At 46.1% G+C, this 26040-nt stretch overlaps 1 long non-coding RNA gene across 2 annotated transcripts in view; it reads left to right on the forward strand.

Annotated features, from left to right (window-relative positions):
- The window catches only part of LOC140844829 (uncharacterized), a 197037-nt gene that overhangs the window by 91266 nt on the left and 79731 nt on the right, over positions 1 to 26040 (forward strand). Inside the window, exon 4 of one of the 2 annotated variants that reach the window (XR_012123325.1) lies at positions 11288 to 11409. The exons of the other annotated variant lie outside the window; for it this stretch is intronic. This is a non-coding gene — a long non-coding RNA (uncharacterized lncRNA). Of the gene's footprint in view, positions 1 to 11287; positions 11410 to 26040 lie in introns of those variants that run through there. 2 annotated transcript variants of the gene reach the window in all.

Below are 26040 nucleotides of genomic sequence, written 5' to 3' on the forward strand. Positions count from 1 at the left end.
GTTAGAACTACTGTCTCAGAAATGTCCAATAATGATTGGCGTGACTGGCTTCATATGAGTAGTTTTGGAAGCGTTCCCAGTGCTGTGAGACCAGTGTGATGGGAAAGCGTGTGAGCGTGTGGGAGTAGGGGGAGGAGAAGGCATTAGCTGGGATAAGGCAGTCCAAGTACATATTCCCCAAAGCATGTAAGGTCAGAACTTAGACTTTCTAGTGGCAGTCCTGTCAGGGTCGTCACCAGCCACATGTGGACACTTAATTCTAAATTAACAACTGAAAATTAAAAATTAGTTCTGCTGCCACACTAGGCAATTTCAAGGGCTTAATAGCTACATTATTTAGGGGCTGCCTCATGGGGTATCAGAGGTGGATTATTTTCTCACTGACAGTTTTGTGGTCTTGAAGAATGGGTGGACTGCCTAAATATCACTTTTCTCAAATGGACCTGACCTCAGATTTAGGCAGCAGTGTATTTTTCCCTGACGAGGGTCTGTAGAGTATAATATACTAAGTATTCTTTGTTGCACACCGGGGGACAATCCATGAGCTTCCAGCTCTTTGGAGCATATGGTGGGGTTGACAGACTTTCAAGAGAATGCAAGAAACTGACATTTGAGTCCGTTGGAAGCTATACTTCAGCCAACATGTGAAAAAATTGAGCCTTACCTGAGACCTTTTCTTGATAGAATAGGGTATTTCTGAATATGTCACTTTTTTTTTTGTAGAATCAGAAGAAAAACAAGCATTAAACTTAAACATTTTTAGTATTTACTGTTCACAATACAAATGCAACACTGGCCATTGAAAATGACTCATGGATTCTTCTCACAAATGCATAATCCTCCTACGTGTTATTGACTCATTTTCCTTTATTAAATTTTGTCTTTGGTGCAAGGCGGTGTGATGTATTCCAATCTGACACCTCGTACTCAATTATTATTTTTTTTTTGAGAGGGCATCTCTCATATTTATTGATCAAATGGTTGTTAACAACAATAAAATTCAGTATAGGGGGGTCAATGCTCAATGTACAATCATTAATCCATCTCAAGTCTAATTCTTGTCAGTCTCCAATCTTCTGAAGCATAACAAACAAGTTCTTACATGGTGAACAAATTCTTACATAGTGAATAAGTTCTTACATGGTGAACAGTGCAAGGGCAGTCATCACAGAAACTTTCGGTTTTGATCACGCATTATGAACTATAAACAATCAGGTCAGATATGAATATTCGTTTGATTTTTATACTTGATTTGTATGTGGATCCCACATTTCTCCCTTTATCATTATTATTATTTTTATTTTTAATAAAATGCTGAAGTGGTAGGTAGATGCAAGATAAAGGTAGAAAACATAGTTTAGTGCTGTAAGAGGGCAAATGTAGATGATCATGTGTGTGCCTGTAGACTATGTGCTAATCCGAGCTAGAACATCCGAGCAATAAAACATCCACGGATGCAGAAGATTTCTCTCAAAATGGGGGTGGGGTGGGGGTGAGGTTCTAAGCTTCACCACTGCTGTTCCCCGATTTCTCACCTGATGGCCCCCCTGCGACTGTACCTGTCTTAGGTTGTTCCTCCCTTGAGGAATCTTACCTGTTTCTGGCTAACCAGTCATCTTCCGGGGCCATACAGGGAAATGTAAAGTTGGTAAGTGAGAGAGAAGCCATATTGTTTGAAAAGGTTAGCTTTTTACTTCTCTGCAGATTTATGCCCTGTGGCTTCTATGCCCAGCACTTGTCTCGAGGTATCTTTACCACCTGGAGGAATTATGATACTCGGTAAATTCGATATGAGGCACGAATTCTATTTAAGGGTTGTAATTAGGAAGGAAGAAGAAAAGCTATAGAGGTAGCATATGGAAGAAAACATGGGAGGATTGATTGTTTCTTTGACATATCTTCTTGTAGAGTAACTTAAGCATGTATGGGTTTTAAACTACTAACTTGCGCACACATATTAACAAAATAGGAATACGGTGACATAAACAAAGCAAATCTATAATTACCAGCCATCTCCAGTGAAGCCAAGAAAACCAGTTAGGCACCCTAGGCATTTGTGAAAATTTGTCTATGATATGATGGATATTGTTCAACTGTACTTGAACAGCCTGAGAGAAATCAGACAAATTAAAGCAGCCCATTTCCGGGATCTGTTCACCTCCCATATGTCCTTTTAACCGTAGATAGTCTATAGTCGTAAGATTTTGGAGAGCTACAACTTGCACCCCTCCCAACTCCTGGTTGAGTTCCAACAGTACAGACCTGGTCAAATTCGTTGTCTCACTGTATGCACATGCCAGCCTAGACATCTCCCTCCTCATTCCAATGGCAAGTCCAGGAAACGGTGGGGTGGACGCAGCCACAACCGCAGCATCGCCCGGATCCGTGTGGAGGCTTTTTGATGATCATCCCCCGGCACGAGTCCTCCAGAGAGTGCTGATGCCGGAAGCTCCTCCTCATATCGTATCTTAGTTCATTTTCTGGGTATCCAAGCTAGGCCTTGATCTTCTGCATAGAAACAAACAGACCCTTTGCCCACACTTTGACATGCCCTCTATACCACTGTGCAGAACTCACTGGAGGTCAGCACACAGGGACTACTTTTTTTTTTTTAAGAGAAGGAATATTATCAGAAAAGAGTACCTCCATAGCTGATCATCTGACACCCTTTAAGTGATCAACATTAAGGATATTTAAAGCATGTGTTAATCTTTGATTTACCAATAGTTTTATCCTATCAAGGAGTAATCCCCCTTTTCTTTCTTTCTTTCTTTTTTTTTTTAATCTTTAATCTACACTTACATGAAGAATACTATGTTTACTATGCTCTCCCCTATATCAGGTTCCCCCTAAAAAGCACATTACAGTCACTGTCCATCAGCATAGCAAAGTGTTGTAGAATCACTACTTGTCCTCTCTGTGTTGTGCAGCCCACCCTCCCCTTTCTCCCTCCCCCCCATGCATGCTAATCTTAATACCCCCCTTCTTCTTCCCCCCCCTTATTCCTCCCTGCCCACCGTTCCTCCCCAGTTCCTTTCCCTTTGGTACCTGTTAGTCCATTCTTGGGTTCTGTAATTCCGCTGCTGTTTTGTTCCTTCAGTTTTTCCTTTGTTCCTATACTCCTCAGATGAGTGAAATCATTTGGTATTTCTCTTTCTCCGCTTGGCTTATTTCACTGAGCATAATACTCTCCAGCTCCATCCATGTTGCTGCAAATGGTTGGATTTTTCCACTTCTTATGGCTGAGTAGTATTCCATTGTGTATATGTACCACATCTTCTTTATCCATTCATCTACCGATGGACATTTAGGTTGCTTCCAATTCTTGGCTACTGTAAATAGTGCTGCGATAAACATAGGGGTGCATCTGTCTTTCCCAAACTTGATTGCTGCGTTCTTAGGGTAAATTCCTAGGAGTGGAATTCCTGGGTCAAACGGTAGATCTGTTTTGTACTCAATTATTTTTAAAGAAATTCTTTAAACTTCCTATGAGGTATTATGAAAATTAGTTATTTCAGAACATTTAGCAAGGAAGTCTTTCATTAACACAAATGAATCAATTGAGCACATTAACAGTGATTAGAATGAAACATTTTTACAAGTCAGATGAAAGTAAACCCAAGCAGTTTTTAGAGTAAAAATCTGAAGATCAGTAATATCATTTAAAATAGAAAATATAGACTTAATGCAGAAAAAAGTATTTGACACACTCCCCAGAAAAATTGCGATTGACTTACAGTGAGATAAATATCTAGTTACATTTATACCAAAGCAGGGGTATTGATTGATGTTATTAAGGTCAAAACTTACCTCAAGTGAAAAATAAATCTTGAGTTTTACATTGAGTCGAAATGTCAATACGTATTTTGTTACAAAAACACTGAAAACACACCAGGGGCATATTTTAATTTTTCTTATAATGGTTTTCAGGGAAGACTGCTCTTTCTCTTACCACAGTTTTGAAAGAAATAAACTCTAAGATATTGGAGCAAGGAATTTATCATGTCTGATTTGGAAGCATTTCCTTTGTTCTTTTTGTTTTTGTTTTTTTCTTTTGGTCTCCTAAGAGAGAAGGTGTCTTTCCACACACCTGCCCCTCCACTGTTTATTTTTAGCCTGTAACAGGCAACTGTTCATTTGGTAAGAGGGAAAAACAATTTCCCACAGGTGATACAATGCCTCACAGGGGTCCCAGAGTGACCGCTAATGTGCAGAAGGACCCTCCTGGGGGGTGCCCTTGAGGCATGGGCAGGTGCCCAGGTTGGAGGAAAGAGCAGGAAAGGTCCGTGATTTTAAATTGTGCAGGATGTTTGCTAAGTCTAAGACTTGATTTTCCTCCCTCAGGAGAAAAATACGCTCCGTGCAAGTTGTCACGTGCTGCGAGGTGTGCATGTTAGTGTGTGTGTGTGTGTGTCGGTGTGCATGTGCACACGTGCATGGGGATGTACAGGATGGATTCGACCTCTCTAACGTTGTAGGTCTGTGTGTTTGCTAGTGTCTTCGGGAGAGAGGTCAGGGAAGGACTGCCTGGCTCAGAGACTTGGCCGTGTTCTCTGCAGTCAGAGCTCCCTTGTACCTTGTGCTAGGCTTTGCCACAGGCATGACGTCATTAACACTGTGACGAGGCGAGTCTGAGGGAGGGACAGTTTGGAGCAACAGACACTCAGTGGTGTTCACCTGCAAATAACCAGATTTAGACCTTTCCTCGGCCATGTCCCATTATCTCTGTAAACAGCATCTCCACATGGTGTCACACACATGGTCAGGGCCACAGCAGGTGGGCAGAGCTCTGCTGGCCGTCAGGACCAGTTCTTGTGTCTCCTGCCCTGCCTTCTGCCTCCACTGGCCTCCTGTAACCCACCCTGATGGCTCCATGTGGAGTCCTAAGTCCTCTGATCCAGTTAGTGTAGAGGAAAACGAAATCTGCTTTCAAATCTGGCACAGGCTGCCAACATCTCCCGAAAGTGGAGTGTTTTGTGTGAACCCTCTGCTCCCAGGTAACCTTGAAGCCTGGAGTGGAAGGGAAGGCTCTCCCTGGCTGAGCTCTGAGCTCACGGTGCAGCCAAGAACGGCCCGGCAGTGCCCATGTACACCAGCCTGTGGGCGGTGTGCAGCCCAGGGCCCTGGGCTCAAAGTCCTGGAAAGGGCAAGATCCCGAGGTTGTCAGCAGGGGTGTTTGGAGCAGAAGGGTATGCATGGGCCTCTTCACATTAAGCCCAGTCTTTTTTTTCCTGGAAATTTTCCCAGTTTTCCTGGAATTGTCCCACATCTTGGGAACTCCTCATTCCAGACACACTTGGAGAGCTGGCCGCCCAGCTGATGGTGAGAATATTTTGAATCACATGAGTGATCACAGGAGGCTGGTTCTGCAGAGGGCAGACACGCTTTGAGGTGGCAGAATGCCGAGCCGAGACAGGCAGCCCCCTCTGGCAGGCAGCCAGTGCCGCTCGGCGGGCTGTCGCCCAGAGCAGCCCTGTGGGGGGCTGGGGGCTGGCCTGGGCGCAGTGGCGGGATTCCCACAGCTCGTTGGCTGCCGTCACTGTGGGGAGGCTTGTCCGCCTGGGGGAGAACAGCGCCCAGGCACCGCGAGGGTGCTGTCCTCGAGGGGCGCACACATCTGTTGGTGCATTGGCAACATTAGGTTGCTTCAGTAACAGACCCCGGTTGTCTCTCCCCGGAGCAAATGATGGTTCCCCATTTCTGCCACACTTCCCCTGGCATCAGCTCCTGGGCACTTACTGAATTTCTTCTTGATAATGTGGTGGTGACCTGCACACTGCCAGACTTCCCCTGGAAGGACCATCCTTACAGAGCAGGGGTGAGGCCCGTGGAGATTGGGGTGTGCATTCTCCAGCAGGCAGCACACACCAGAGGGGGAGGCTGGCCCACGGGGCACAGCACTGGGGCTCTGCCCTCGGAGCCTGAACAGAAGTCAGTGCTGAGCGAGACCAGAGCTGACATCCTTGGTGCGAGCAGTGGCGGTGAGGGGACAGAGGCTGGCGTGAGGCTCCGGGCTGAGGGCCTATAGAGCCCCCGGCACCACACCGTCCCAGGAGCAGCACACAGAGGCCCTCCCTGCTGTGTCCCCCTGGGCCTGGCCACGCTCTGTCCCTCCACCTTCGGGACAAATGCTTAATACCCTTACAGAGTTTTTATTTTCTGCCTAAGTCCGCCGGAGCCAATTAATTTTGTTTTTAACAGTGACAGTGACGACCCAGAAGGCATCCATAGAGCTCCATTGAGCTTTCAGATGTCATCTTACTTAACAGGGAACTAGCCTCTGTTCATGGCTCTTCTCCCTGGTAGGGCCTGGAGCCCAGCCCTGACCGAGCCTGGTCACCGCCCGTCACTGTGCTGTGACCAGGCTGCTTGCCACGCGTGGCCATGCCTTCAGCCTACCATTCCCATGGCTTCTCATTTATAACCTGAAACAGTGCTTCAACATGAGTGTGCTGTGAGGGGGAGCCCAGGGCCTTTCTGAGGCTCTGTGACCCCACACAGAGTCGCGCATGGGCCGGACACAGAGCCTGCAGCTGCTCCACACGTTGCCAGTGCCCCACAGTCCCTGAAGCATGTTTGCACCTGACAGCAAAGGCTCTGTTAATCCCTCCTCCCGTGTTTCTTGGACGTGCTGCGTGAGGTGTGATTTCAGTGTGCCTCGTCAGGATGTCCTAACAGAAAAACAGACGTGGAGGGACAAGACTTGTGTGTGAGTTCCAGCTTATTACATGTTAATCCTTACAAGTGACATTTAAGAAGGAAACGTATTCAGCAACTCAAGCCCAGCGTCATCTTCGGTGTTTGTACTGGCTTCCTGCTTCGGAGTTTTAAGTGTTTAAGTGTTAGCTGGTTGCATGTTATTTGAAATTGCATATTTTACCCTTCATCACTGCTCACTCTGTGTGCTAGCGAGCCCCGTGTTTTGCATTTGTGGGGGCCTACTCCCACTTTACGGCTGGAAGATCAGGCTCAGAACCCTCTGCAAATGCTGCAGTCGCAAGCGGGTTATTACTGGGGAAGCTGGTAGTAGTCGTTCATTGTAGCACGTCTAATAGTGTTGTTCAGCGCAGTTGTCAATGGAGTTATGTGCCTCTGTCTGTAATTGGTAAATTATTCATTTTGAAGTTGCTTTTATACAGACAATTTCAGTGGAGAGCAGTTCTATGCTTAATGCACAGGTAGAAAAATGTAAACAAACTATTTGCCTCAACAAGGCCCATTAATTGTGGTGCCCCGCCTCCTCTGTGACAATATGTAATTGCTTCTTGGACATGCATTAATATTTTCTTTTAAAAAGTGGCCCATTGGCCTGGAGGAGTGTTTATTGTTTTGTTTATGAAAAATTGCTTTCTGATGTCTGATCCGAGTCATTTGTTACCTTGTATTTAAACCCCACAGTGCTGTCATCTATCAACGTCACATAGGGGTTGTCTTGCATGAACTGCCGGTTCCCAGTGTGTTTCTTCTGAGTCCCTGCGGTGTTGCCAGGCCTTCCCTCCCTTGTGAGCTATGTGCTGCAGACTCACTGTTTTCCCTCTTGGAAAAAGATCGCCTTAATTCCACGCGGCAAATGTTATCTCGCCAATCAATTGTTATTCAGATGGTGCACCAGAAACCACCATTGCCTTTTTTAAGATTAATTTTCTGTTCTGACAATTTTAGTTTGGAGCCCGGCTGCCCAGAGCAGACCCACCTTTCCTAGCCTCCCGTGGTGACATGGGGACTCAGGGACAGAGGACTCTACTGTAAATAAAGGGTGGACACTTTGACAGACCTCCCTTAAAAGGCAGCTGACTCAGGCACCTGGCCCTTGCAGCCAGAAACCGGGCCTAGCCAGGGCTCCCTCAGCGTGTTCTGCATGGTGCGGCCCTCACCTGTGCCAATCAGCGCCAGTGGCCCATGTACAGGACCTCACGGCTGCAGCGGGAAACCAATTTCTAGCCACATCTGACAGCAGCCAAGGAGAAAGGATATGTGCCTTTTCTTTCATTATCACACTGTCACCTGTGGGGTTACAGAATCCCTCTGACTTCCTGAAGCAGGTGTCAGTGACAAGCATAGATGGTGGCAGTGGCATCCAGGTCCTCTCTCTCTGAACAAGCGCTCTGCCCTTTGCCACTGTCCACAGCTGGAGTGGGGGTGGGCTTGTGCACAGGAGAGCCCCGATATCACTTATTCTTCCCCAAATGCTGCCACCTGCTCAGCCTCTCGCCTTTCCTGCAGGGGTTTTTACTGACTGAGTTACCAAAGACTGTCACAGGGACTTACAGGCACATTGGATTCTATTTTGATATATGGAAGAACTTATTTTTTCAAGGAACTCAACTTGCCTACTTTCCTGTGATGGCAGCCATTCTAGGGCAATGTGCATGTGTCAAAACGACGGTTTCTTTTGGGGGCACTGCTGCCAGACAGTTTGCTAATTAATCACAGGTCATGCATCATCATAAAGTCTTAGATGGATGTAATTAGATGAGAAGGCAGGTCATCTAGGACAATGCTCATGTTTGGCAGACAGAGAAAATAAGGCCCAAGAGATGAAGTGGTGAAAGGCACTGTGTTAGGAAAGGGCCTTTGCTGCAGTGAAGCAGCCCTGGGCTCGACCTCTGTCTCCTGTTATAATTTCTGTTACTTCAGCCCGTGTGGACCCACAAGGTGGTTCACAGAGTGACCCTGGGCCACCGAGTGCTGCTGGCCTGCCGATCCTCAGCCAGCCTGAGCGTCTTGTTTAATTAACATCTTTATGTTCTTTGACTGACTTTATGAATTCGTTTGCCGTTTTAAAAGCAGTTTCTCTGAAAAACTGCTTGTTTGACAGAAGTAAAAATTCAGGCGAGATCCCAAGGAAAATCGGTATGTTGGAAGCATCAGACAATTCTTCCAGGTCGGGTCTCCACACGCTCTCTCTGTAGATTCTTCCTGCAGAGCCTGATGGGGTCTAAGGGGGTTCACCCAGTGCTGTCGCTCCCAGATAAGAAGCCACCCCAGTCCTATCTAGTACCAGATCTCCCTCTTCCAGTGTAAAGCTCCCACCTCCCCGCACCCCAGACCTGGTTCGGAATGGGAGACCCGCAGTGCCAAGTGGTCCTGTTGCTCTTCTCTCCTTCCCTTCTTATGCTCCCCCCACCCGTCCCACTCAGGAGCGGTTCTTGGTTGAGCATAAGCCTCCTGTGGTTGGACAGACAGAGAAAAAGGGAAGGTCTTGTGAATACAAGCCCCTATATTTCTGGGAGTTTCAGTCTTGCAGAATGTGTGTGTGCGTGCTGTGCAGCGGTGGTATTGCAAGCGGACGTTTTCACATGGGGCAACTGCAGATGGCTCAGTTTCCCCTTCCCCGACCCAGCCAGGGCTTCCACACAGAACCGTCCACAGGGGAGATGCAGGGTCCGACAGGCGCCCTCGACCCCCACCCCCAACTTCCACCTCTGACGCCGGCAGACTGTTCACCTCCAGCCTCTGCCCCTGAGATCTCCTCGTCCTGGTGGAGGGAGGCCTGCTAACGCGGGCACTTTTCAAAACAGCTTATGGGTAAAATGCCACAGCTGGTTCATGGAAAATACCTGTATATTCTCGGACAGTCAGCTCACACCCAGCGTCAAGTTCTTGACTCTGTCTCCAGTCAGCCACAGCCGATGTGCATTTAGACCATTAACACGCGAAGCAGTGACCAGGACCTGTGTCGTTTGGATTCCAGGCGACCAGGATTTAACCTTCTGAATGGATCCTTTAAGCCTCCTGTTCACTGGCTCAGAGTGAAGGGTACACAGCTGGATCAGTTTCCTATGGACACTGTAACAAATGGCTGTAAATTCAGTGGCTGAAAACCACAGAAATCTATTCTCTTGCAGTTGCAGAGCTCCAAAGCCCTAAATCGTTCGCAGGGTCTGTTTGGCCTCTGGAAGCTGCAGGGGGGTCTGGGGGGATCTGCTTCCCGGCCTCTCCCGCCTTCTGGAGGCCATCCGCATCCCTTGGGTGGTGCCCTTTCCTGCATGTTCAAAGCCTGCACTGTGGCCTTTTCATACCCCTCTCTCTCTCCTTCTGACCCTGCTTCTCTCCTGGGCCTCTTCGCTGACCCTGCCGCCTCCCCCTCCCGTATGAGGAGCCTCATGGTGATGTTGGCCCACCAGGAAAGGCAAAATTGCTCTTCCAAGTCAAGATCCTTAAATTGACTACATCCGCAACGTCTCCTTTGCCACACAAGGTGGCATGTGAAGGGTGGAGAAGTATTCTGCAGAGAACACATGTGAGATTTTGTCCACCAGGACAGCCTTGGGCTGGACCAGATGAGGCCCCCGATCCCCGGAGGCTGAGCCACAGACCCCCAGCTGGAGGAGCGGAGCACATGTCTGCAGCCTCCCCTGAGCTCTCAGCAAGAGACCCCAGTGCCGGGAGAATGGGGTGTCTCGTCCAATTAAAAGAAGTCAACTTTGAATACCCACTGGCTCCAGAAACCGTGCTCACTGGCTCGCTACAATACCTGCGGTGGGGTAGTGGGCGTGGTCCCCAGCTGGTGGGAGATGTGGTGAGCAGTGGGGGAGGGGAGAACAGCCAAGCCATCTCACAGGTGATCGGTGTGCACCTGGAGTTACGAAGGAAAGACGTCACTGATTGCTTTAAAGTTTTCATTATCATCATTTTGGTTATCCTAGACCGGTGGTGTTTATTATTTTATTATAAAAGATACCCTGTTTTGTAAATGCAACCACCCAGAGAATGTTTTTTTACCAGAGTTGCCTTGAGGCTTGCCCTAAGTTTATCCAGAGATGGGGGAACTTCACAATAATATTTCTACATTCATACATATTTACACTTTAAAAAAATTGCCTGTAAAGGTAAATTAAATGTTACTGAATCTTGAAGCCTCCTTTAGCTTCAGATTCCTGTGGTTTTAATAGTTTTCTTCTCTTCTACGGATTTCAATTTTCTCCATTGAGAATTTAGGATAAGGGAGTCTATCTTTCTTTTGTATAATTGCACAGTATTTAAATGTGGACACTTTTATTAATGTACTTTTAAGTGCTATTTAAAGTTAAATCATTTTTTTCATGAAAATGAAATTAGGATTTAAAAATGCATGGAAATTATAAAGGAGCTGTACATTATAATGGATCTTCGTAAACATACCTTTAGCCCAATTTTTTTTTCTAACACTCATGTTTAGGAAACACAAAGAACAACGATAGAAATAAAAATGTTATCTAGAAATCAAACAGAATAATATTTATTGAGATAGCTACAGAATTTCTAGGAAACAGCTCCTATCTCTGTGCATTCCTGTGTTTTTCAGAATGCAAGCCTTTGGGCTGTGAAGATGAAGAGAAGAAGTCTATAAAGAACAGGTTAAGGAAATTAGACAGAACCAACCTCTTGATGAAACTATATCACTAAAATAAACACAAGGATTAGGGTCCTAATTTGCTTGAAGCCAGACTGTGATTCATATTTCTTCTTACTGGTAATGTTTCTGTTATTTTTTAGTCTCATATATATTCAGTAGAAACCTAACCTTTATGACCAGGGTGAATCAATCATGAAACTCAGCAGAAGACAGTATCAGAGAGAAAAAGTGCTGCCTTCTGAGATGATCACCTTTGACCTTTGCCAAAGAGCAAAAACGACAGAAAGAAGGTGGCTGAAAACAGTAAAACCACCTTGGTAATTGCTATGCATTTGCCATGTTCTTTATTTCCAACACAATAAAATCTAATAAATAATAGAAGAGGGGCTCTAGCAACCCATGGAATCAATATTTTATCTTTCTTTTAATGAGTTTCTTAGCAGCTTGTATGCTTTCAAACCTGCCTATGATTGTTTTAATTGTGACTCATCCTTAATAGGACGCCGAGAATGAAGGAGTCCTTTCCATTTTTTTCCATTTTTTATTGCATTCATATTTCATTTTTAACTTCTGAGGTATAACACACACAATTAAGAACACTGTGTTCTCCTTTTTAATACAAGGATCAGTAAATATTTACATTTGTATTCTCGTATTACCCCACCCATATCGTACTGTGGTGACAGTGCTGTATAACACATAATGTATAACACAGGAAATGTAACTATGTAACATGTAGAGATACTATATAACATTAGCGGGTTTATTATTCCTACTCTAAAATAACTTGAGCATTTAACATTCTTCTCTGTTTACTTTTTGAATGCATATTTATATTTTAAAATAGCAATAATAAACCCATTATATGTTAATACAGAAAAAAATTACAGTGGTAAGAGGGCTTACCATGGGATTTCTTCCTCGTAATAAAACTTTAAGTGCACAATGGCCGTAGCACAGGCAACAAAAAGCAACAGTAGGCAAGTGGGAGCACGTCACACTAATAAACCTCACAGCAGAGGACACAACGCAGTGAAGAGGTGACCTGCAGTGTGGGAGAATGTATTTGTGATACCTGTTAAGAGGTCAATATCCAAAAAAAATATAAGGGACTCATACAACTGACTGCCAGCAAAGAAATAACCTGATTAAAAAATGTCCAGAGGTCCTGAACAGACAGACACTCCTCCAAAGAAGGACACACAAACGGCCAACTGGTGCATGAAAAGATGCCCGACATCACTAATCATCAGGGCAATGCCAATCAGAACCACAGTGAGATGTCAACGCATACCTGTTAGGATGGCAGCAAGAAAATCAATAAGTAAGTGTTGGTGAGGATGTAGAGAAACTGAAACCCTTGTACACTGTTGGTGGGGGTGTAAATTGGTGCAGCCACTGTGGAAAGTAGTATGGAGGCTCCTCACAGAATTAAAAAGAGAATTACCATGTGATCCAGCATATATGAATATAGACCCAGAAGAACTGGAATTGGAATCTGTTTAATTTTTAGTGTGCTAGATATCAGGAGGTGTGATCCACATGAACAAAAGACATTTGGGAGCCTCAATAATTTATGAGTATAAAGGTTTCCTGAGATCCAAATTTGAGAGCTGGTGATGTAGTCTAAGGCTCAGGGGCTTCACCTGTGGCTGCATGCCTACGTGCCTACGAGAAGGAGTGTATATGTTCCCAGAAGACGCGTGTGAGAGTGCTGCTAGCAGGTGTATGTTCATAATAGCTCCCAAATTGAAATAACCTGAGTGTCCAATGACAAGAAAATGGATAAATAAATTGTAGCATGCTTACAAATTAAACACTATAAACCAACAAAAAAGAACAAATTACTGTTATATGAAACACCATGGATAAATATTGAAAACAGGATGAGCAAAAGAACCGAGACACAAAAATAAATGAATTCTGGGTGATACCATTCATCACAGAATAGTTTGTCACAGAACAGGTAAAACTAAAACTCAGTGGTGAGGAAAATCAAGCACCCCTCAATTCAGGAGCAGAGGTGGAGGTGTGGGCTGGACAGAGTCACAACGGAAATGTTGACATGTCTTGCTAACATTTTTTATTCACTATGCTTAAATGAGAGAGACAATAAAATCAGGCAATAACAATAAATATGTAAATAATATAACACACAAGAACAGTAGACATTAATAGAACCGTTGGAAGAGCATAGGAATTGAGGACTAATGAGCCCCATCACCAAATCATATTCAGAGACGGCCTGGTTTGAGGCTGAAGGAAAATCGCTCCTGCGGACACCCTCTGCGTTTTCATGTTTTTGCTGTCGGTGCGGTTCTCCTTGACCGGGCAGTCTCCTCTCCCACGGGACTGGCACGCGCTCTCTGTCCTGCATGGGTTCCAGAGGGTATGGAAGGTCCCTGCACCTTGTGAAAGCCCAGCTGTGCTGCTGTGATTCCTGGACCCCTGGCCACTTCCCCGGCCAGACTCTGAACCCTGCATGGAGGGACCATCACATCCCACTCCCCCAGCACATAGTAGGTGCCGACACGCTGCGTTTTCTCTATTAATCACACTCATTGATTAGGCAATTATACATTTATTAATTCCTCAAAGTATATAAATGTATTAATTAAATATTTAGCATAGGAAGGAACAGTGCTGCTTATGAAATGAGAACATAGGAAGAATGTTCCAGGTCAGAATAAAGCTAAGGCCTGGAGCAGGGGCACTGCCCCGAGCTGCTGCAGCCAGGTGACCACCAAGGGGGGCGCGTGCTGGGACAGCCACCTGCATGCACCTGGCTGAGGAGGGCCCAAGAGAATCCAGCCCCGCTGGCTCCCAGGCCCGGCCCAGGCTGGGGAGGGTGGCAGCAGTGGTTGGTTGGAGGAGGCGTGGGGGTCGGGGTTCGGAGTGACAGAGGCTGGAGCACAGGCAGCCGAGGACCGTGCAGGTGAGGGAGTGCCGCTGCGTCGGGAATCGGGACCTTGTGGGAACCAGCGTCAAGTCCCCAGGGCGTGCTCCTTGGCCAGACTTCACTTACAAGACACAAATGCAAAGACAGGACTCCTAAGCATCTGGACTTGAAGCTCTAAGTGCAGGGTCCCCGTAGACCTATCCGGCACCCCCACGAAGTGGGCCCGGGTGTGGGTGGGAGGACCCCTAAGGGGCCTGGTTGTGAGCGCCCTACAGGCCGTGCCCCTGGCCGCAGGTTGGGCAGCTGGGGCTCTGCTGTGAGCAATGCTGCCAGCAGGGGTAGGTTGGGGAGGGGTCCCCAGGCGGCACGGACACAGCGGGCCTGATGGGGAGCGAAGCTGCACCGCCCCGTCTGGACCTGAGGGCCAACATCGTCCGGATCTCTCAGGGCCAGTGACACGCTGAGCTGCCATTAGGACCTAACTGAGGGATGATGAGAAGCCCGAATGATGACTGAGGCTGACCTTCCTTGTATCCTGAAATACTGGAGCTCAGGACAGAGAAAACTGAGTTGAAAAAATTAAAAAAACAGGACATTTCTTGAAGCTGCGTGCTGTCGAGCAAATCCATGCTGGCTAAGGTGGAGGTCCCACCTGCCCTTAGGGTCTGCAAGCCCCCCGTCAGGACTCCGATGGCTCCATTTCCAGGCTCTGCTCTCAGGCAAGGCAGGCAACGTGCACCAGGACATATACAACCTAGTTACATGTTGTTAAAAATTTCTTCTGGCCCCAGACAGACTGGGGATGCACCCAAATCCATATAGGAATTTTTGGGGGAGTGGATATTATTACAATACCAATAAAGGAGTCTGTAGGCATAAATGAGTATCTCTAGTATTAGATAGCTTTAAAATATTTTTTTTAATTTAGTTTTTTTTAAGCAAGGGAAGGACAAACAAAATCTCTACACAATTAAATTAGCCCCTAAAAGTAAAGTTTAACCCAGTTAAAACACAGGCTTATGAGATTATCAATGATGTCATTTACATGTAGAACTTTAATTTTCATAAGGTTTTATCTTTATGGCTCAGGTATTTCCATATCCTCTAGTATGTTTGATTATTTATGTTTTACAATATAATTCTTCCTGAAAAAAAAAAAAGTAAATGCCAGGATTTGGAAAGTTTTTAACAAGTATAGTTTTTCTCTTTGTAAGTTTTTTAAGAAATTACCTAAATTCTTATAACATATCACTATGTGGATGAGAATAAGTAAGTCAATAAAATATAAAGACTATTTCAGAGACAGGTGGAAGGATTTGTTTCTGAGATAAATTTGCCAAGTCTTGCTCTTTACAATGAGCTTCTGCTGGTCCCCCAAATGTCCTGATTTGCTTTGCTTTGCCTGCGCCTCACACCGGAATCCCTGTGCCCCGTTCCGTGCTATTCTTGGTTGGGGGCTTTTAAAGCAACCCCACGACGTACCTAAGTTTGTGCTCTTTCCTGCTCTTTCCTCCTGGTCCTCCTCTCTTCCCTCACAATACAGTTTTCTAATGTGCTTTTTTTGGGGGGGGGGTGAGTGCGGTGCAGGTATTGACCTGTCATTGATCTATATCCACCCATGGACTTGGTGTCCAGCAGGATCCAGTGATGTTCTGAGGAAGGTGAAACGTATATGAGGAAAGTAGATGCAGGTGAACTGATAAAATAATGGAATATATATGCGTGTGTCTGCCCAGGGAAGCCATTCTTGTCCCATTTACCACTTGAGTTAGTCTTTTTCTATCAGATTAAACTATCATGTGTATTTGGTGGGTGAAATAAATCAGCAATTAGCATTCTTACACCGTCCAGCTCTTCTCTCCCCCGTCTCTGTCTGTCTGTCTCTCTGTCTCACCCACAGACTGTACAAAGTCATTGACACCTCCACGTTCAATGATTTGGCCATATTAGTTTAGCTGCTCATTTTCTCTCATTCAGTTTCTTATCCTTCAAAAGGTGCACGTGATAGCTTATTATCTTACTTGACTAGCTTTGTTAGGAAACAGGGTGGTCCACCTAAGTGCATTCACTACTGGCTGATGGAAAGTCACCTTTACGGGAAGCCTATGTGACATCACCTGTGTGGACCGAACCCTTGCAGAATCCATCACATATCACCCTGTGTTCTATAAAAGCATAGGCACAATGCCTCCCTTTCTTCCTGCATGCCCATCATTATGGCACCGACCAGCGTGAGCAGATCCCTGCAGGGGCTATTAAAGTGTCGGGGATGATTTGCTTTGCCATTGTATGAACCCAGAATAATGGATTTTTAAAAACACCTTTGTCTATTTTGCACACCCTTTGCTCTCCTGCTCGCAGGGCTCATTTCTTATTGCCTCGGTGGTCTCTGCCTTTTACATCCCTCTCACTCCAAAATTCTAACCTGCTTCTAACAGTCTTCTGCAGACTCCGAAACAAAAGGATCCAGAGGTTTGAAATTCTATTTGAAATAGATTCTGAAGTTATTACTTCAAAAATAACATAGGACAGTGTATAGACTTTAGTGTGAGGCTGTTTTGATCCTCAGGCTGCTCACTGAGCCACTCTCCTTCTGTTTTGGGTGTTTTGTTGGTAAGGGGCTGGGTACCATTAGTCAACAGCACACTTTGACTTTGAGCAGGTGTGTTTATTTGTGAGCATCTATTTTCACATCCTTGAATGAATAGACTTGATGGGATGACTCCCCAAATCCCTAACATACATCAAAAATTTATAACCCTAAGTGAGATGTGCCTCTGCGTACGAATATGAGTTGGAATATGATTATAGGAAATACCATAATAAAAAGCAAAATATATGTTTAAAAATGAGTATCATTAATATAGGCCTGTAGGTATGCAAATAAGGACATTACAGTCTATATTACATAAATATTTTCTCATTGTTATAAATATACTGAATTACATTAATTGCTTTTAGAGCAAATATGATCTTGCCAGAAGAATACTTAGACTTATATGTTATTTTTTCGAACATATATAATATCCTTTATATGTTGTATAATTAATTTATATATAAAATTATATATGTACTTTTATTTTATTTGAAATACTGTGTTACATGCATTAGCCAAGTGTTGGCCAGTATGTCTCAGAGATTTTTCTGGAGTATTCCAATAGGGGCACTTAACATATTTTAATCCTTTTGGTGTATGTTACAGCCTATTTTTTTGTTTTGTTGAGATGGCTCTTCTTATCAGATTTTTAAATTTCTTGTCAGTGTGATATCTCAAAGATAGGCCACATCATCTGTTAATGACAGTGAGTAAAACTCTACTAAACACTTTATCTGCATTATTAGTGATGGTGGAATGCTCGCTGTGAGAGAGAACCATAAACCTGAAACTCCTGTGTGAGAAACACATTCCACTCTTCTTGAGTTCAGTTGATGCTGGTCATGGTTTTAAGGATTTCAAATTTAGAAATGTGAGGAGCTGTTGTTTCAGAAACTAACAATGTCATGCAACATTAGTCCATTTCCAACAAAAAAAAAGAATCCCCAAACCTCCAGGGATGTTGACCTTCCAGCCGACCCAGTTTCCAAAGGGTATGTGGCACGAACGAGCGCTGAGAAAAGGCCAGGGAGGTAAGTGGGGCTGCGGGTGTGAACAGAGGTCACTGCAGCTGAACCAGAGTTGCCCCTGGGCTGGGAGGAGCATGATGGGCTACATGGATTTTCTGCCTGGTAGATTCCTGCCAGAACTGTCTCCGCATTGGCACCAATGGACAATAGCCCAACAAGATGCAGTAAACAAGAAAATCTTCAAAGGCAAAATTATATTTTCCAACCGGCCTGTCTCACTCGCTCTCGGCTGTCATTTCTGCTCGAATTTGACAGGTAGTCATTGGAGGCATATGTTGCCTGTGAGCCTTGATCTCGCAGCCGTGAGCCTCAGAGCCAAATTGACAGTAATTGCATTTTAAGTATCTATCAGCTCAAGAATCCGCAGATCTGTACGTGGTTTTTGTAGAGATATTGACCACATGAAACCAGAGTGCTGTGAAGTGTAACTGCCTTCATGAACTCGGATTTACTGAACGCCGGTTGGACTAGAGTCCAGAGTTTGCCCAGAGCTGCGAAGGAAGTGCAGGTGAAAAACACCAAGATCCCACCCTGTTGTCTGTCATCTAAGAGCTGAAGTAAAGCACACCCCTGGCCCTAATGCCGACACAGCGGGGCGGGCACGGGAGAGTCGTGAATAGAGTGCAAAACTAATTTAGATGAGGGAGTGACCTGTTCTAGCTGGAAGTTTCAAGGAAGGATGAAGTGACATCTGAACATCACATCTGTGTATGAACAGCAGATAAAGTTAAGAGAATGATCCTGGTGAAAACATACCTGGAGATGGGAAAGGATAAGGTAATTCCTTAACATGGGCAGGAATTAAAGGTGAATTAAATGCAGGCCAATGAAGGATAGAAATGCCAACGCAGTTGAAAATCATGTTGAGTTAGATTGAAAGATCTGAAAATTATTACAGAGAATATGTTAGTTTTTTAATAGGGAGACACCCTGATTAGAAGAAAGGAAAATATGTAGATACATAAGGAGAGGGACAATTTTCTGAGGATAAGTTAATTTCATATTTGCTATAACCATTTGTATGGATGATAAACCCATTGTCTGGGTGAGGCAGCCAAGGCCCGGGGAAGGTAGGGAACAGGGTTCCGGGGCACCCAGCTGGTAAGGAGACTTTCAGTGTTCAAGAGCCTCATTCTGACCCAGAGCCTGGGTGCTCACCCAGCATCAGGATTCTGCCTCCCAGAAGGTCACAGGGTCAGACTGGTCGTGTGGCCGTGAGGCCCCTGGGGAGTCAGATGCCCATTCGACCACAGAGCTGAGCCAGACACCCCTCTGCCTGAATGTTTCTAGTGCTGGGGTTCTCCTTGGTCATCACGGCTCATTATTTTCTTAATGAAATTTGCATTTGTGAACACCTTCACATTTATGTGAGAGCTGTAAAGATAATGCCAGGAGGTGACATGTACTCAGCCCTGCCCTGAGGCCCGACAGAGTATCTCCTGCTGCCTGGACATTTGAAGCCAGGGGCGCCTGGTGGCCTAATGCCCCCTCTGCTCCTGCAAGTCAAGTCCCCTGGCAAATGGCCTTCCGCATCCCATGACTACAAGCAGCTCCTGCCTGGCTCTGGGGACTGGGTTGGGGCCACCGCGAGCCAGCAGTGGAGTGACTCAAACAAAACAATCACATCCTCCCACTGGGGGCCCCTCACCTTCTCGATACCATGGAGCCTGCTTCCTGCAGCCCCTGGTGGCCCCCTCTGCCCTGAGCGCACCCCACATGTGGGCTGTGGCCTATGGTGGCCTATTATGGACACTGATACATTGGTATTAACTGAACCCACACTTTCCTCAGATTTCCTTAGTTTTGTATAATGCTCCTTTTCTGTTTGAGGACATTACGTTATGTTTAGTTAGTATGTTTATTTAGCTCCTTAGGCTCCTGTTTCCTAGGACAGTGTCTCAGGCTTTCCTTGTCATCTGACCTTGACCATTTTGAGGACAACCGGTCAGGTTTGTGGAGTGTCTGCTGAGACGTGCCTAGTGGTTTTCTTCATGATAATACAGGGATTGTGGGTTTGGGGGAGGAGACTGCAGAGGCGCAGTGCCATTTCATTGTGACATACAGAGCGTACGCGTCACCAGCGTGAGTCACCACTGCTGATGCTGACTCGATGCCCTGGCTGAGGAAGCGTTTTCAGAGACCCCTGCACCTCTCCATTCTCCTCTTGTCTCTCTTCCTACCTACCTACCTGTCTACCTATTTACCTACCTAACTACCTATCTATCTACCTATCTACCTATCTACCTATCTATCTGTCTATCAATCATCTATCATCTATCTATCTATCATCTATCTATCTACCTATCTACCTATCTATCTATCAATCATCTATCTATCTATCTACCTATCTATCTACCTATCTATCTATCAATCATCTATCTATCTATCTACCTATCTATCTACCTATCTATCTATCAATCATCTATCTATCTATCTACCTATCTATCTACCTATCTATCTGTCTACTTACCGGAATGGAATCACGGCTGTTTAGCTTGTGGATCGGGTATAATCATCACTACTTGATTTTGTTGCTTGTAAAGTGCCAGCATTGGCCTTCGGGGACCCTTCATTGAGAGTTGGTTTCTGTGTCCATTTCACGTGCCCACATCACTGTCTGTTTTTTAGCTGTTCTCTCAGTTTCGGGCACCACAAAGCGCCCCAGGATCATCCTGTGTGATTCCTCCCTTGGTCCCAGAATCGGGCATTCCTCCAAGGAGCGTGGCTCCTGGGACGGAGGTGGCGCTGTGCGCTGAGGGCTGGCTGCTCCGTGTGCCGTTGCTCCTGGGCCTGGCTCAGCCGGCGGAGCCAGGAAATGGGTGTGTGCGTGCCGACCCATGTCCTTCAGATGCTCGGCCCTCCCCACCGTCCCACGGCTCACCTGCCTCATCAACCTTGCCACACAGAACTCCTGGAAGGGGCAGCAACCCGGTCCACTTTGCTGTGCATCAGGAGTGTTTTCCTCAGTGTTTGCCAGGTAGCAGGTGCTCAGTCATTCATGGGAGGCAAGGAAGGGCAGGAACAAGGGAGAAGGAAGGAAAGAGCCAGCCCTTCCTTGTGCAGGAAATACCCGCTTCAGCCGCGATTCCTGAGGTGGCTCCTAGTATTTCCATCTCACAATTAGCTGCACTTACCATCCAAGTGTGAAAGCAGATCGGGTAGTGTATTGAATTCTTTCTAGATACAGAAGCTCGGCGCTAATCTCTTAAAATATTCATTGGCTACGTGAAAATAACACCTCTCAGTATGTTTGGCAGGGGTGGTTTTGATGCCCCAGCTCTGGTATCCTTTGCATGTGCACATTTGCTTGGTTAAACTTTACTGTCCTTGCTCTGGGGCCAAGGAGGAAAGCCTCAGGGTCGCTTTGGTTCTGAGCAGTGATTTCTGCCCCACGGAAGCCACGCTGCATTGCCTCCGCTGAATGGCTCCCGGATGGCTCCTGGTGGCCACCTGAGGGGCCAGGTGAGCCTGGGGATGATCGGTGGAGACCCAGTGTGGGGAATATAGTGGACAGTAAGCTCACTGTTGATTTGGGATATGGAAAGCGTGCATATATAAAAACACTAATGATATAATGTGCTTAATATGAAAACCTTTGCAAAGTTTTCCCCTGTAAACAACGGCCACAGAATTAGATAACTGTTCAGTGAGTTATTAGGTGCTTATGGGAAATTCCCAGGCCATAAGATAACATGTTTTTTTGTATAATACTCATGAAAAACGGGGGGAGTAGGCTTATTTGGAGTAACACCGTAACACCACAGGGCCCTATGTGAATGGGTAATAACCCTCATGAATTAGGTAAAGGCATCTAGTGTATAATTTAATTGTCTGCAAGTCCCAGAAAATTCTTAAAACAATGCCATGATTTCTGCTGATAGCTTCCAAATCCGCCAAGTTCAGTGACTAATTAACGGTGCATTAGCAGTTTGATAAATGGGCCACTAAGCAGTTCCACGGGACTGGAGTAGGCTGCTGCTGGTTGAACACTGAAAATTGAAATTCCCTTAAAATATCTGTGTAACAAAGGTTCTTGAAAAGAAGAGAACTGAATGACCAAAACTACCATGAGAGTATTACTGTTTTGAGGAACTTTTCAGATAATCACCAGTTTCTATGGAAAGTGAGAAGTTAACACTCCGAGGAAAATAACATTATCTTGGCAAAGTTTTATGCTCAGTCTCAAAATGTGAAGACGACCATTTAAAGCAGAAGATGGGTACGTGCCCATGTCTGTACGAGTGAATGCCTTCAGAGAAGGGCACCCATTCCTCCAGTGGCCCACACAGAGCTCACTGCCACGGAGGAAAAATCGCTTTCCCTTGATCCTTCCCAGTTCTTGGCTGAAACCCCCTGTAACAAAAGACAGATTAATGAGACAAGAACATCTGTTAATACGTCTGCCTTCCATATACACAGGAGAAGTTCAGAAAAAATTTTAACTCCCTGAGGTGGCCAGAGCACCACCTTAAATACCATCTCCAGCTGAAGATAAGACGGGTGCAGGATTGGGAGGCCAGTCCAGGTGGCCGGGGGAAAGAGAGAAGCTGAGGCTGTGGCTGCCGGGCAGACGTGCAGATGGAGGCCAGCGTCTCCCCAGAGGTCAGGGCTGCCCCCCACTTGGAGCCTTTCTTCCCTTCCTGGGACTGAGAGGGAGACACTTACACACAGAGACTTCCCTTATAAATGCGCATTTCCCTTACAGAAGGCAACTTCTCTGCTTTCAGAGCTTCTCCTGTGTCCACAGTTTCCCCAAATAATCCTCATGTCAATCAGGCATATTCTTCTCCCCAAAGATCAGTCTATCTGGACAATAAAAAGGAATGATTTGTTGCTTAATGATTACCTTCCTTGTTATTTCTTCACCACTGACAGCCTATAGCCCAAACTGCTCTGTCCTGTTCACTGCAGAAATGTACGGTTTCTTTGTCTGGAGGTGTGAACGCTTCCTGCTCCGGGCTGTCCTTCAGGTCTGCAATCTCGTGTAAGGCTCCCAGTGCAGGTAGAAATTCAGGAGCGTTTGTGAGCCTCTCTCCTGTTGATCTGTCTTTGTCAGTTCAGTTTTTACACCCAGCTGGAACCTTAAGAGGGTCGAGGACAACCTTTTCCATCCCTGCAGAAGGAAGGGAGGGGCAGAGCGGGGGAAAGAACGAGGCAGAAGAGAAGCCAAGCCCTGAGGTGTCCACCTGGGGCAGGAAAGCGGAGCGGTTTAGTCAGCGGCTCTGAATCTGGCCTCTGGAAGCGGGAGAGGAAAGGGAAGCGGGAGAGTAAAGGCTCCAACCAGCTGCGGGGCCCTGTGCGCGTGACCAGCGCGGGATGAGGGGGCACCAACGCCCGGTCCCGGGTGCACCGCTCCACCAAGTGAGCCCCCCGGACCCGCTGGTGGCTGGTCGAAATCCGTGGAGAATCCCGGGTGCAGCAAAGGGGAGGACGGAGGTGTTGCTGGGCAGCTTCTGGGGGTGGGGGGGCTCCCTCTGAGCACTTGGGGAAACCTTAGGCCGGATGGGGCAGGGCCCCTGACTCTGAGCAGCAAAGACCTCTTTGTCGTTGGGACCAGCCTAGCTGAGGAAGGGATTCACTGAAGCGGGAGTGGCAGCGGATGGCAGCGGCCGGGCAGGCAGCAGAGCGCAAGGAAGGGCAGAGGGAGGGAAGGGAGGCTCCCTGGACTCCTGCTCCGCACAGGGCAGCTCCCCTGCCAGCTCCTGAAGCCAGGGTCACCCGGAGTCCCGCGTCCACTTGAATCCACACGGCATGGGAACCAAGCACCCCCCAACCCCAGGATCTGGGGGAGCCGCAGAGCCCTGCATGGAGTGAGACGGTGTTCTGAGAACTTCCCCAAGCAAAGAGGGGAGATTTTCAGGCAGGCTGCTAAGGAGCGTGATCGCGCAGCTGCAGTGCCGTCCTGGTCACCCAGGTGATGGGAACTTGCAGGCCCGGATCGGAGCTCTTAGTAGCTACTTCCCTTCTAGTCTGAAGTGGAAAAGAGAGAGTGAAGATATCTGCTTAAATCTAGAAAACTGAAATAGCAAAGTAACAAAGATGCTTACCACTGGGAAGGGGGCCTCTTAACCTCCTGACAGGCTTGGAAGAGCGTGGACACAGAGCAGGGTAAGCTAAGCAGCAAGAAGATTTTATTTAAGACAAAGTACGTGCTTGAAGAGAAGGGGGTGAGGGCAGCCTCAGAGAGGGGCATGCTTAAAGGCTTAGGATGCGTGTCTTTCAAGGATTTCAAGAATGAGGCCAAGGGCCAGGGTGGCATAGATCTGACATGTGCTCCCATGGTGTCTGTCTCCAGTGGGAGACATCACGTCACCCCACGGTCAGTCCTCCAGATATCCTGTAAGATAAACTTAATGCAAGTAATTGATTGATCCTGTTTTTCTCTAGGGTAGTGGTGACCCTCAAGCAGGGGAACATATCATTTAGGACCGCTCACCCTGCCTTAAGACAGGGTCAGTTATTGGCTGATTACCATGAACTATGTTAGGAATCTTACCTCCTAACTCCCTGGTTTTTAAAATGGAATCTTAGCCTTGAGATGGAGTCTCTCCTGTTCCTGCTATACTAGTAAGATCGTGGCCTTTTTCATCATAGGCAGGAAAAATTAATCATGGTGCTTGTCCCATGTGCCTGCCCTGTCTCAGAGGGACCAGGAGAGAATTACTGTTGGTGTTTGAATTTTGACTTTTACAAAACAGCCTTTGGTGAGTTCAGGGGGAGATGCCTTAAAGCTCTCCCAAGACCGTGATTCATGTTATGTTATATCTATGACTATATGTGTAACGCACACACGAGTGTCTGTCTGTGTGTGTGTGCCTGTGAATCCCTGATGGCATAGGCGTGCCTGACGTAAGGAGGAAAATGTGCATGTAAGTCCCATTCCCCCTCAGTCTTAGATGCTATGACGTCAGCATCTCTTCTTTCTTGTGTGTGTGGTGAGCCCATGTCCCTGCTCTCAGGCGTCTTCTCCCGTTCGCAGGCTGGACACACTCTTTATGTTTTGGTTTCAGCCACGGGAGCACTGAGTCTCTTACCTCATGTGTATCCTCGGGTTACAGGCTGGGTGTACTGGGGGCACTGCCATCTGTGGGTGTCCTCTGTCAGCAATTGCCCTGTGAGTCTGGGCATGTGGCCTTCCTCATGTGCATGCACCTCAGGGGTTCCAGGTCTGCCCAGGCCACAGCACAGGGGACCCTGGAGGCTCAGACACACGCTAGCAGCATTAGAGCTTTGAAACCACCTAGCACCCTCCAACTCAACACCCCGCAACTCAAAATGTCTTACCAGTCACCCTTGCTGCCAGGTTTTAATCTTGGAGCCCCCCGCATATCACCGTTCCTCTGTTATTTCTGTCTATTGCCAGAGGCAGAATAAAATAAACACTAAACAGACCCTGAATTCCTCTCCTCTGATGGCTAATACATGGTTCCCTACTATTTTCACTTGTATTAGATCAATTTATTCTACTTGGAATAATCTGTTTAACTTTTTTGAAAGTGAAAGTCTCTTATCTTCCTATTTGAGGCACTTGTGATATCCCACACAGATAAAAAGGGTCAATCTCACCCTGGAATATATTAATTCTGTGACCTCAGGTCATCATACTTTCTGGCTCTTGGTTTCTTTCCCATTAAAATGAATATGTGGGGGTTACATGATCTCTAATATCCTCCCAGTTCTAAAATTGTACAATGCTGGTAGTCTTCAAAACATCATCAGGTTGCCAGAACAGATTATTAAATACTGCCTCAAAGAAAATGTTGCACCATTTTAAATCTGAGATTTTTAGAAATGCCCATGGGTTTTCTTAATTGGTTGATGAGTGATTTAAAACAAAATAACTGAAAGAAAAATAATTTTTCCATCAGCCTTTTCTAAACAATGTTCTTGTCTTTTTTTTTTTTTTTTTGTATTTCTGGTTATGGAACTAATAGAAAGACAATTAGTATCAAAGTTGAAATACCCATCTGTCAGTATTGCTAGAATTCCTATGTAAAATTAGCTGGCACTCAGCATTTGTTACTTTAACAAAGAGTTCAAGATCCCTACTGACTTGCTAATTGTGAATCACACAGAACTTTGATTAGTCCTGAAACTTTCTTTTATGTTTCTGCCATGAGCCTGATTGCTTGGCAAAGCACACAAATACTTTGCACTTCGTTTACACCTTAGCCTCCTT

Source organism: Manis javanica, chromosome 12, assembly GCF_040802235.1.
Source record: "Manis javanica isolate MJ-LG chromosome 12, MJ_LKY, whole genome shotgun sequence".
In the NCBI taxonomy this organism is placed as follows: Eukaryota; Metazoa; Chordata; class Mammalia; order Pholidota; family Manidae; genus Manis; species Manis javanica.